Below are 12,967 nucleotides of genomic sequence, written 5' to 3' on the forward strand. Positions count from 1 at the left end.
CCGGTCCCTCCAGTTCAGTCAGTTCCTCCGGTCCCTCCAGTCCAGTCAGTCCCTCCTGGCCCTCCAGTCCAGTCAGTCACTCCTGTCCCTCCAGTCCAGTCTGTCCTTTTAGTCTCTCCAGGCCTTTCTGTCCCTCCAGTCCTGTCGGTCCCTCCTGACCCTCCAGTCCTTCCAGTTAGACTCGAGTCTAGTTCAGTCGCAGTCCAGTCCAGTCCAGTTCAGCTAACTGTCCAGTCCGGTTCTTGCCTAGTCCAGTCCTCAGTTCAAGTTCCAGTTCCGCCCCCGGCGGGGCCGCCGGTTACAGTTCCACCCCCGGCGAGGCCTCCGCCGCCGGTTCCAGTTCTGCCCCCGGCGGGGCCGCCGGTTCCAGTTCCGCCCCCGGCGGGGCCGCCGGTTCCAGTTCCACCCCCGGCGAGGCCTCCGCCGCCGGTTCCAGTTTCGCCCCCGGAGGGGCCTCCGCCGCCGGTTCCAGTTTCACCCCCGGAGGGGCTTCTGCCAGCGGTTCCAGTTTCGCCCCTGGAGGGGCCTCCACCGCCAGTTCCAGTGCGGCCACCGGCCCGGGCCCCTGAGGGGTCCCACCGATCCTGCTGCCAGTTCACAGTCCGGCCCCCGGAGGGGTCCCGCCGGGCCTTCTGCCGGTTTCCAGTCCGGCCCCCGGAGGGGTCCCGCCGGGCCTGCTGCCGGTTTCCAGCCCAGCCTCCTGAGGGGTCCCGCCGGGCCTGCTGCCGGTTTCCAGCCCAGCCTCCTGAGGGGTCCCGTCGGGCCTGCTGCCGGTTTCCAGCCCGGCCTCCTGAGGGGTCCCGTCGGGCCTGCTGCCGGTTTCCAGCCCGGCCTCCTGAGGGGTCCCGTCGGGCCTGCTGCCGGTTCCCAACTTGGCCTCCTGAGGGGTCCCGTCGGGCCTGCTGCCGGTTTCCAGCCTGGCCTCCTGAGGGGTCCCGTCGGGCCTCCTGCCGGTTCCCAACTTGGCCTCCTGAGGGGTCCCGTCGGGCCTGCTGTCGGTTCCCGGCCTGACCTCCTGAAGACCCCAACCTATCGAGCTCCTGCTCGGACGATTCCCTGTTGTTTTCCCGCCCGTCCACCCGATCCCAGCCCTCCAATCCCTCGGGCCACCCCCAGAGCAGCCCCTCCTGTTTGGATTCTTGCCAGTCCCGTAATCACCCGCTGACACCCCAACCAGTTCAGTGTGCGCCAGGAGGCGCACTTTATGGGGGGGGTACTGTCACACTCCTCCTGTGCCAGCCCCTGATCCAGCTAATTGAGCTCAGCTGAGGAGAAGCTCAGCCAAGGAAACCCAGCTGAGCTCCATGCTCAATCACTGCAGTATTTAAGCTGGCTTCTCTGCACAGCACGCTGCCGGTTCATTGACTCAGCCACGCTCCTCCGTCCAAACCTGAACTCACTCCTTTGGAATCCTGCACTCCGTTCATCGTTCCCCGCACGTCGTTTCCTGGACTCTGCTACTCCTTGGATTACTCTGCCTGTTTCCCTGCCTGCCTCTCACCCCCTCCTGCAACTCAGTCTGCTCTGCCCCTCCTTACCACCCGTCAGACACTGGACACTCTGGACTGCTGTGAGTTATCTTTCCCGCTATTTAGTTCAGTTCTTTTGGTTTAGTTCTTCCCGGCCTACTGGTCCGCCCTTTGTTAGTTAGTTTACTTTTTCTCTCCATTGTTTCCCTCCGGCTTCCCTCTCTCAGTGTTTCTGTTCAGTTATCTTCTGGTTTTCTTTAATTAAATCATATTTTACTTCACCCTCCTGTCTACGCCTGCTGCTTTGGTTCACACTCCCAGTTGCATGACAGTGTGTTTCTGTCTGGAGTCAAACTTCTAAAGGGAGGAGCTTGGAGACACCAGGACGTTTAACTGCTTGTTGACCAGATGTTTCCTGATTTCAACAATAAAAGCAGATGAGTTTCATAAAAGGATGAGCTAATCAGGGTTTTTTAGCACACAGAGGACTACAGGGTGATTTAACCTCGTTAAGAAAGAACACTCAAGACTTTAGAGACAGAATGTCCCCACTGAAACTACAACAGATAAATGAAATAATGCATTCTGTGTTATTGCACTTCAAAATGGTCATTTGTGTTAAATGGTGTCCCTGCTTCATGTTTGTGTTGAAAATGTACTGAGTGAAAGTATCTAATAATGTGATTATATAATAAACTTGGTCTGAAACACCTTCATTGTTTCTGTCAGCAGTTCTGGAGACCAAAATCCAGAAACAAAGTTTAAAAGTTTATTTCTATAGCCCTTTATAACAACGTAAACCATCACATTAAATCTGTAGCTGACCCTCAGAGCAACACAAACTTCTTTCCTGTCCTTCATACATCACAGAGTGTTTCTGTAGATCATCACATCATTCAGAGTTCAAACCTTCATCTGAGAGTCTCTGCTGTCCGTCTCCACCCTGCATCTCTACCAGGGGCCTGTTTCACGAAGCAGGTTTAACAAACTCTGAATTTAATCCTCAACTCTGAGTTGATCTACTCTGAGATAGAAAACTCTGAGTTTTCGGTTTCACAACGGCTGATATGAGTTGGTTTAATTAACTCGGAGTAGGTTGACCCGGAGTTACGCGCGTGCACCGCAACTCTGAAAAGACAGCATCAATGGAACCCCGATTCGATGAGTCACCATGGAAACGGGGAAGCGAAAGGCTGCGTTTTTGAACTGGAAGTTTTTAACGCGCTCATATGGTGAGTTTGAACACGTTTTTAGAAAGAAGTGCAACACCGCTGCAGCTGCAAAAGAGAGAGAGACGGCGTGGAGAACAGCCCGGATCAATGCGTAAGTTTAAATGTAGTCCTTTGTAATCGTAATAATACTACAGGGAATAACTGTCTGAATGGTAGAATAATAAGTTATTTCATTTAGGGGAAATCCCGACGGGGCAGCAGCTTAAGATGAAATATAAAAACACTGTTCAAACAGGTCAGACCTCGGCATTATCTCATGGAGGTACTTCATGTTGATCATGTTTTACATTGTAAAGTAGCATAAATATTAAGTGGCTGTTTGACTGTGCAGTTGTTTTATCCACACATAGCCTAAATGTCTGCATCCATATCATGTCCTGTTAAATAATTAAGCCTATTTAAACTAACATAGACTTCTGCTCAGCCAACAGAAAGAAAGCAGATGCCTATAAAACGGGTGGAATAGTGGAATAAAAGGTCATGGATGCACATGTGTATATATATATATATATATATATATATATATATATATATATGGCATGCCGTTTAGGAAATTATATATTGAATGAAACTTGATATATATTGAATGAAATTTCATATATATATAATGAAAGTTGATATATATATAATGAAAGTTGATATATATATAATGAAAGTCGATATATATATAATGAAATTTGATATATATATATATATAATGTTCAGATTTTCATTCAATATATTCCGATTTTCATTCAATATATTCGTACTTTCATTATATATATATATATATCAACTTTCATTATATATATATCAACTTTCATTATATATATATCAACTTTCATTATATATATATCAAATCTTTTTTTCCTACCGAGCCCCGGAAGGGACATGTCCGTATGGCGAAGCGACAATGAAGGACACTCACCCGGACGAGAATTTTATTGACTTTTATTTTGAAATCGGCCTGAAATACACAGACATTCAAGCAGAGCGATGCGCTAAGAGTCTGCCATGCAGACCAGCGATCCTGATAATGGTAAGTTTTGTTTCTCCAACATCCTGCTGTTATCCTACTATGAATACGCTAGCTACAACAGTCCCACATCAGTATTATGAACGTTCCGCCAGCTAACGCGGTCCGGACACCGGATCACCGATTAGAGGTTGGCTTTGAACTATTGTTTGCCAGCCAGTTAGCCGCTGGTAAGCTAACAAGCTATGAAACAACTCCTTATAAAACCGGAGGAAAGCAGCAGCAATATTTCAGTCCAAGACCTGTATTCAGAACCTCCCACGCTGTTACACAATGACCCATTAATCATATTACTGAACTATATGGTTATCATTGAAATTTCCCTTGAAGAACCAGTGAACTCTTTGCGAACACATTTTAATTTATGTGTTGATTATGTTTCGTATCAGTAATACAAGTCTAAAAAACTGATTCAAATGATCAAGTTAACACAATGAAGTAAAGAGTACTGGTAATCTGCAGCTATTTTCATAATTTCAAGGTAAAATTCTGATGTGTGATTTTCTAGCTTTGCAGATGTGGAAATCCAATGCACTGATTTCTTATACACAGATGCTTTTGGTGTTTTTTGTTGTAAAATAAAACAAGGCATTTATCACTGTTGGAAATTATTACAGGTATTATTTGTAACACTTTCTAACATTGTATGGACAAAGCAATAAATCAGTTAATGGATAAAATCATTTGTATTACAGATGCTATCAACAGCATGTCTTGTTCATTTTATTTAGTTGTCGGCCTTGGATGATGAGGTCCAGTTACCAGGAGCACTAGTCTGCAGCTTACTGGTTCCGTCCTGCAGCTCCTCCACGCTGTCCTCCTCTCTACAGACCAAATCAAGTAAGATCTGTTTAGACTATGCAGACATCAACATGATCAGTATGTTATCTTTTGACCCATCCTAAAATCACAAAATAGAACATTTACTTTAAGTTAACTGTGTTTATGAAAATAGAAAATAATTACTGACAACTCGTACTTTTTGGTGCTTTTATGCAGGAAAAGGGAACCAGGAAGCTGCTGTGGATCCTCTGCAGTATCTGGAGAGGTCAGAGGAACGGTTCTTGGAACAGATCGGAAGACACCAAGACCTGACCTCTGCCATGCTCCAGAACATCCAGAAGATGAATGAAAACCTTGGTTGCACTGATGGGACGCATGGTGTCGGTGCTGGAGCAACTGTCCCAGAATTAAACTGCATTGTTGACTATTGGCTTTTGTAGAAAATAAATCTTTTTTAGTACTTCACCTGTTTTGTATTTTACCCATGCACTTTGGGTGAATAAACAGAAATTTGTGATGAGAGATGGAAATTTTGTCTATAATCTACAGAGACTTTATTCAGTGTTCAGTGCACACTTTTGTTACACACATTTTGACAGATAAGCAGTTGTGCTTTTCAAGCAGATTTTAGTCAGAAACATCAGGAGCATATGTTTTTTTTTACTGTTACACCAATCTAGGTAGATAAACTGCACTACTGCAGCAGATATATTATTGAAATGTGCTTCTATTATGTGTCTACATACACTGCTCACAAATAGTTATTCAACTTTTGGGTGAAATTGATGGAAAATATAAAAAGTGCATGCTGTAGTGATATATCATAAAAGTAGGGTATTTAACTAGAAACATGCAATAGTGATTTCCTCATCTCAAAAAAATTTATTGAATCAAAAGCTAACAACAGTGGAGGGTATGTCACAATAAAAATGTCTCAGTTTGGACAGAACAGCAGCCTTCAGCTGAAATCCAGTACAATTGTGTCCCACCAGTGGCGTGATCATGGATGTGTCCAGGCAGCAGCTGACCTCTGCCTCGTAATTAGCCTTAAGACCAGCTATAAAGATAAACATAGATATTATCATTATCATCAACATATGGTGCATGTGTTTAACCTTTAAGCTATGTAGGGATGCAAATGTAGTCGAAGCTAAGTAGCTAAGCTAATGCTAACACGTTCAGTGTTCAGAATCAAAACATCTCTAAAAATTACCTGTTTTCTCAAACGTAGTCGCCGTTCCCTGTGACAACCATGAAGACAGATAATCACAGAAGAGCTCATCTGAAGAGCAAATGTCCAATAAGGTTCCTGCTTTTGTTTGCCATGTCCTTCCAGGGCTCAGTAGGAAAAAGTCTGAATATATGGAATGAAACTTTGAATAGATGGAATGAAAATCTGAACATTCTATATTCCGACTTTCATTATATATATATCAAGTTTCATTATATATATCAAGTTTCATTATATATATATATCAAGTTTCATTATATATATATATCGACTTTCATTATATATATAATTTCCTAAACGGCATGCCATATATATATATAGGGTTAGGGTTAGGGTTAGGGTTATATATATATATGTATATGTATATATATATGTATATGTATATATATATATATATATATATATATATATATATGTATATGTGTATATGTATATGTATATATATATATATATATATACATTTACATATACATATATATATATATGTATATATATGTATACATATATGTATATGTATATGTATATATATATATATACATATACGTATATATGTATATATATATGTATATATATACATATATACATTTACATATACATATATATATATATATGTATATATATGTATACATATATGTATATGTATATATATATATATATATATATATACATATACATATACACATATACATATATATATATATATATATATATATATACATATACATATATATATACATATACATATATATATATATATGTATATGTAAATGTATATATGTATATATATACATATATATATATATACATATATATACATATATATATATATATGTATATGTAAATGTATATATGTATATATATACATATATACGTATATGTATATATATATATATATATACATTTACATATACATATATATATATGTATATATATGTATACATATATGTATATGTATATGTATATATATATATATATATATATATACATATACGTATATATGTATATATATATGTATATATATACATATATACATTTACATATACATATATATATATATATATGTATATATATGTATACATATATGTATATGTATATATATATATATATATATATATATATATATATATATATATATATATACATATACATATATATACGTATGATTATTCAGTTCTCTTTTGTGTCTTTTTTTGTCTTTTGGTCCCTTCACACCACAGACCTTGTAACTGTAAGTAGGCAACACTCCACAGATTTCTCCAAATGGTAGTTTAAGTTTACTGAAACATGTCACTGATCTAGGATGAAGAGGATGAAACTGTGTCTGCTGCCTTTACAGAGGGGGATCCAGAAAGACATACAGAGCTATGTTACTGATAGTTCTCTTCTCATTCACATTTTGGGTGGAATATAGAGTGTGACATTTAGCCTACACTGAAGTATTGCACATTCTCATCCTTTTTAACAGAGCATGGCTGGACAGCAGCAGGATGGTTCCTCAGCTTCCACTGCACAGACTGACACAGTGAGATGGATGTTCAGGAAACACCAGAGCTTCATTCTGTGGAATTCATGTGCAACTGTATAATTTAATGTCCTCTATGTATTCCCAGTTATCAGTAAAACAGATTTATAAACTGTATTTGCTGAGAAAAATCCAAAAAACAGATTAGGAGGGCAGATCTGGAAATTGAAATACTGGAGCACAAGTTAGAGGTGGTGATGGTCACAGGTGAATTATGTTAACTACTGGAACATGAACTGAACTATCTTTTATTTGTAGGAAATAAAGAAGAGCAAATGAAATGTGTATCATGTCTTTATTTGCTGTGGTGGTGATGATGGAGACTTAAACTCTAAAGTGATTATTGCATACGGTGTCTCTGACTGCTCTGCTGTCCTGGATAGCTGCAGGTGGATGGGCTCATCATCTGGGTCTTCAGTTTGTAGGGCAGGGTGTTGCTCTCCTCTAATAGTGGTAATATTATGAAGAACAACACATGCCACAGTAATATCACAGGCCCTCTCAGGGGTCACCCTGAGGAGACGTAGGCTCTGGAAACGGGCTTTCAGCAGGCCTATGGTCATCTCCACCCGGGCTCTGGTCCTGCAGTGAGTCCGGTTGAAGTTCTGTTGGGGGCCTGGTTCAGGGTCAGGGTATGAGGTCATCAGCCTGGGTTGTCATGGTAACCCCTGTCACCCAGCAGAAGGCCATCAAACTCTCCTGTAATGTATAGTGGATACATCAGAGGATATTAAAGGAGGGAGACAAGAGAATTCTATTGTGAAAATCTTTATGCTGCTGACCACGCTGCAGTCTGTTGCTCAGGTTAGACTCTCCATAAATCCTGGAGTCATGAACAGACCCAGACCACGTGGCCTCCACATTAGAAATGATGTATGCAGCATCACATATGATCTGGACAGTGCAGAGAATGACAGATGTTGAACTATGATGCAGTCTTTAACATTTAGAAACCATAGTCAGTCTACCTGTAGCCTACCTGCACATTATGCTGTATAGAACAGCAGAAATCTCATTTTATAGACGAAGTTGTCCCATTGTTTGTTTATTTCCTGGTCAGTAGGTAAGGGGTCCTGAAAAGCCACGCCTACGAAACATCTGTCTCAGAAACCCTGCTATCACCAGTTGATCGGAACACCAGTTAATCTTGAACACCGGCGAACCCGGTGACGGGCTCCGTGGTTGGGCAACTGGGGCAGATGGGCCGTCTCGGTCTCACCGCTGAGAGCCACAGGGGCAGGGCAGGTACAGGGCAGCAGTGCGGAAGGCAGCCAGCATGGACGAGCCTGTGAGCCTGAGGTCAGGGAGATAAAACCCACATGTTTTTCAGATACGAATCTCACTCACAGCAGAAGTGTAGCAAAAGTCACATGAAAATAAAACAGCCAATTGTGAAACCGAACGACTCGTAACTGGTGATTTGTCTGTATTTTCTGCTGATGTGTAGTGGGATATGTACATTTTTCAACTATGAATGCCTTTGTACGCATTGACAACTCCTTTTACCCATGGACAACTCTTTGTACACATGGACAAATCTTATTACATGTACAAATTTTACATTTTCAGACAACTTTTGAAGATTCCGGTTCACATTGACAAATCTCAGTTCACATAGACAAATTCTTTTACACATGGACAAATCTCACTTCGGACACATGGATTGAAATACAGACAGACAACTCTTGATTCGCATTGACAAATAGTTTTGCTACAATAATACCCCCATATACGCCGACGTACCCCAGTGTAGTCGAAACGTATTCCAGCGTACCCCTCGTGTGTATCAGCGCATGTCAGTGTATGTCCAAAAAGTCCATACGTTCCTCATACGCTGGCTCTATACGCTAGAGTGTGACAGCGCCTTTAGTTTCAGACAAACTGGGTCAAAGATGGAGAATAAGTTGAACACTGGTGGTTAGAAAACGACTCAAACCTTCATCTGAGAGTCTCTGCTGTCTGTCTCCACACTGCATGATGAGCATCAGGGAGCTCAATATGCTGTCTCTTTTTCTGACCTTTTTGGTCTCTTTGTGTTCGGTTTGTGCGTGTTTAGACCACTGATCTCTAAATAAACACTGGATGCTGTACTGGGCTGCTGAAGCTGAGGTAACCGGATATACTAAAGCGGCCATCTTGTGAGCCCCAAAACAAAGCCCTGCTGTGGTCCCCCGCACTTGCACGGTTTTATTCTTTCTCGGTGTTTTAATTTTTTTCACAACGTTTCTTACCATTATTATGCCGTCTTGTGCAGCATTTAACTGTCCTTACAGAAAAGGGACAGGAGAGGGGAAAACCTTTCACAAGTAAGCTGAATTTATAGCTTATTTTACCCGTTAAACTGCAGCGGCCAGGATCACTTAGAGCTCTTCTTTGGTGCTGTACGGTCATCTTGCAGCTGCAACAATAACCCTAATGCGTGACAGTTCACAGCTGCATATAAACGTCTCCTCATGCGCCATGAAATAAAGGGGGCGAATGTCAACTGTGAGATGCTGGACAACACAGCCATCCTTTATGTGACGCGTGATTCCACCACGATTAATGATGCAACAAACGACACTTTCAATGCTTCCCTTGCAAACTGGTATGATCTAGATTTTCCAGCTTCACTACATTTTGATGATGCCACTGATGTTTCAACAGCACCAGTCATCCCAGCTTTGTCTGCATACAAGGAAGCTGCTGTAGGCTACATTGCAGGATATGTTGTGAAAATGGCTGAAAGAAGGATTTTATGCCCAACTTGCACTTCTGCCATCTGACAGCAGCTTTATATGTGACTTGATCGCCATAAAAGACAGAGGTGGCCTTCAGAAGCCGTCACATGATGTTGTGACTGTTTGCGAGTCAACAGAAAAGTGTTTCCAACGAATTCTGGCTGCAAACAGTGGAAAAGTGCCTCAAGGAAGAGGAATTGTGGACGTGATTACATCTGCTGTTTAGAATGAGGTAGCTATAAACGCTGTATTTGATTCACTTTACCCTCACATGTTTGACTGCACCCCAGAAAACAATCATGTTTTCAGCCTAATTAAATCCTCTCTAGCTGTTACTGTAAAATCCGCATGCACCACATTGCTAAATCACACACAGAGAGGATGACAGGAGAAAAAGTAAGAAAACAGTTTTTGAAGCTAGTTCTCTTAAACACCAGTAGAATGTGACATGTACAGCTAGGCCTACATGTAACTTTATTGTATTGATTCATTTTTTTATTCAGTTGTATTTGCTTGTTTCTATTGGTGTGTGTTATTATCTTTTTATCATATTATATAAACACGTGTACATTTGCATGTATTACATGTATGTAGCATTGTGCCCTGATAGAAGCTAAGAAAATCATAAAATCAACATTCAAATGTAGCATAAAACTATTGTTGAATAATTTACAAGGCTGATTGTAAAATATTGAATTCATCACAATTGATAAGACCAACTAACTGGTTGATATGTTGTAATTATTGTGTATGAGTTTATTGCATAACAAAAATAAAACATTACTTGAATTTTAAACAAATCTGTTATTATTCATTCTGCATAACCAGAAAACAGTTTCATTGTGCATATAGTACTGTACAGTACTGATTACTGGAACCAAAGCAAGTGTCTGGTTTTTACAGTCTAAGTAGTTCGTTAATTTTTTTGCCTGAAGTTGAAGACATCTCTAATTCTCCCCTCTATATTATTGACATAATTATAATAAGCTAAAGACACGCAGAATTTATTTACAAGAAATAATAGTTGAGGCTGTTATTAAGCAGGCCTTCACATAAAACTAAATGCCTAAGCCAAAGCCCGGGACTCTGCACTACTGCTTATTGGGGGCCGTAGTATGGCTGCTAGCCCAGCCCCGCTTACCTCAAAGTTTAGCTGCCCGCTTAGTCAGATGCAACATCCAGGTTCTATTTATAGATCAGTGGTTTAGACCCACAAAATGCTGCCACCTCCACGCTTCACAACACTAGTCCTATGTGTCTTGATGGCCTCCCTCCATAGTCTCTTTTCTGAGTCTTTAACTCAGACAACCTGGTCTCTGATGAATTCTCTGTTAGTGGATGTTTGAAAGAAGCAACGTTAAACTTTCCTGCTGTGGTTTCTGCTCAGTAAAGATGGAGGCTGCTGCTCTCTGTCTTCATTCATCTCTGATTATTTACAGTTTTTAGAAGATGATTCAACCTGACAGAGAAAATCCCCTGAACTCACAGATCAGTTTCATTTTGACTTCATCAGAAACTAAGGTGTGGTTTATTTGTTTATCTTGGCAGACTGTCAGAGTTCAGAGGCAGGGAGCCAAACAGTGAACAGATGGACTCTAACCAGTGATTTGAAATTCCAAACATTTTAGTGATGTTCCAGAGCTTGTTCTCCTGCAGAGTCACATCAGCTCTGAGTCAGTTTAACATCTCAATAGAAGACTGCTTTTCACACAGTTAATGTAGTCTGAGAACAGAAAACTGCTTCTTCTGTCATGCTACTGAGAAAATGTGACACTCAGGACTTTCCATGATACTCAGGTGGTTTTACTGAATACTACAATCTCTTTACATACAGAATAAAAGACTTCTGCTATTTATCGTGCGAAAGAGAACAACACTTCCTGGTTCAGAACCAGAGGTGGGTAGTAATGAGTTACATTTACTCTGTTAGATTTACTTAAGTACACACGTGGACAAAATTGTTGGTACCCCTCAGTTAAAGAAGGAAACCCCACAATTCTCACTGAAATCACTTGAAACTCACAAAAGTAACAATAAATAAAAATTTATTGAAAATTAAATAATCAAAATCAGCCATCACTTTTGAATTGTTGATTAACATAATTATTTAAAAAAACAAACTAATGAAATAGGGCTGGACAAAAATGATGGTACCCATAACTTAATATTTTGTTGCACAACCTTTTGAGGCAATCACTGCAATTAAACGATTTCTGTATTTGTCAATGAGCGTTCTGCAGCTGTCAACAGGTATTTTGGCCCACTCCTCATGAGCAAACAGCTCCAGTTGTCTCAGGTTTGATGGGTGTCTTCTCCAAATGGCATGTTTCAGCTCCTTCCACATATGTTCAATGGGATTCAGATCTGGGCTCATAGAAGGCCACTTTAGAATAGTCCAACGCTTTTCTCTCAGTCATTCTTGGGTGTTTTTGGCTGTGTGTTTTGGATCGTTGTCCTGTTGGAAGACCCATGACCTGCGACTGAGACCAAGCTTTCTGACACGAGGCAGCACATTTCTCTCCAGAATGCCTTGATAGTCTTCAGATTTCATCGTACCTTGCACACTTTCAAGACACCCTGTGCCAGATGCAGCAAAGCAGCCCCAAAACATTACTGAGCCTCCTCCATGTTTCACCGTAGGGACAGTGTTCTTTTCTTCGTATGCTTGGTTTTTGAGTCTATGAACATAGAGTTGATGTGCCTTACCAAAAAGCTCCAGTTTGGTCTCATCTGTCCAAAGGACATTCTCCCAGAAGCTTTGTGGCTTGTCAACATGCATTTTTGCAAATTCCAGTCTGGCTTTTTTATGAGTTTTTTTCAGCAGTGGTGTCCTCCTTGGTCGTCTCCCATGAAGTCCACTTTGGCTCAAACAACGACGAATGGTGCGATCTGACACTGATGTACCTTGGCCTTGGAGTTCACCTTTAATTTCTTTGGAGGTTGCTCTGGGCTCTTTGGATACAATTCCAACGATCCGTCTCTTCAATTTGTCATC

General features: G+C 41.0%; 2 long non-coding RNA genes across 2 annotated transcripts; one reads left to right on the forward strand and one right to left on the reverse strand.

The window, feature by feature from the left end:
• Window positions 1–2,499: 2,499 nt before the first annotated feature.
• On the forward strand, window positions 2,500–7,533 carry LOC127532649 (uncharacterized). Its single transcript, XR_007940181.1, has 2 exons — window positions 2,500–2,792; window positions 7,030–7,533. It is a non-coding gene; the product is annotated as an uncharacterized LOC127532649 (long non-coding RNA).
• On the reverse strand, window positions 7,531–8,196 carry LOC127532646 (uncharacterized). Its single transcript, XR_007940176.1, has 2 exons — window positions 8,035–8,196; window positions 7,531–7,951 (listed from the first exon to the last, which is right to left on the reverse strand). It is a non-coding gene; the product is annotated as an uncharacterized LOC127532646 (long non-coding RNA).
• Between the last annotated feature and the right edge of the window lie 4,771 nt (window positions 8,197–12,967).

The sequence above is a fragment of the Acanthochromis polyacanthus genome, chromosome 24 (assembly GCF_021347895.1).
Source record: "Acanthochromis polyacanthus isolate Apoly-LR-REF ecotype Palm Island chromosome 24, KAUST_Apoly_ChrSc, whole genome shotgun sequence".
In the NCBI taxonomy this organism is placed as follows: Eukaryota; Metazoa; Chordata; class Actinopteri; family Pomacentridae; genus Acanthochromis; species Acanthochromis polyacanthus.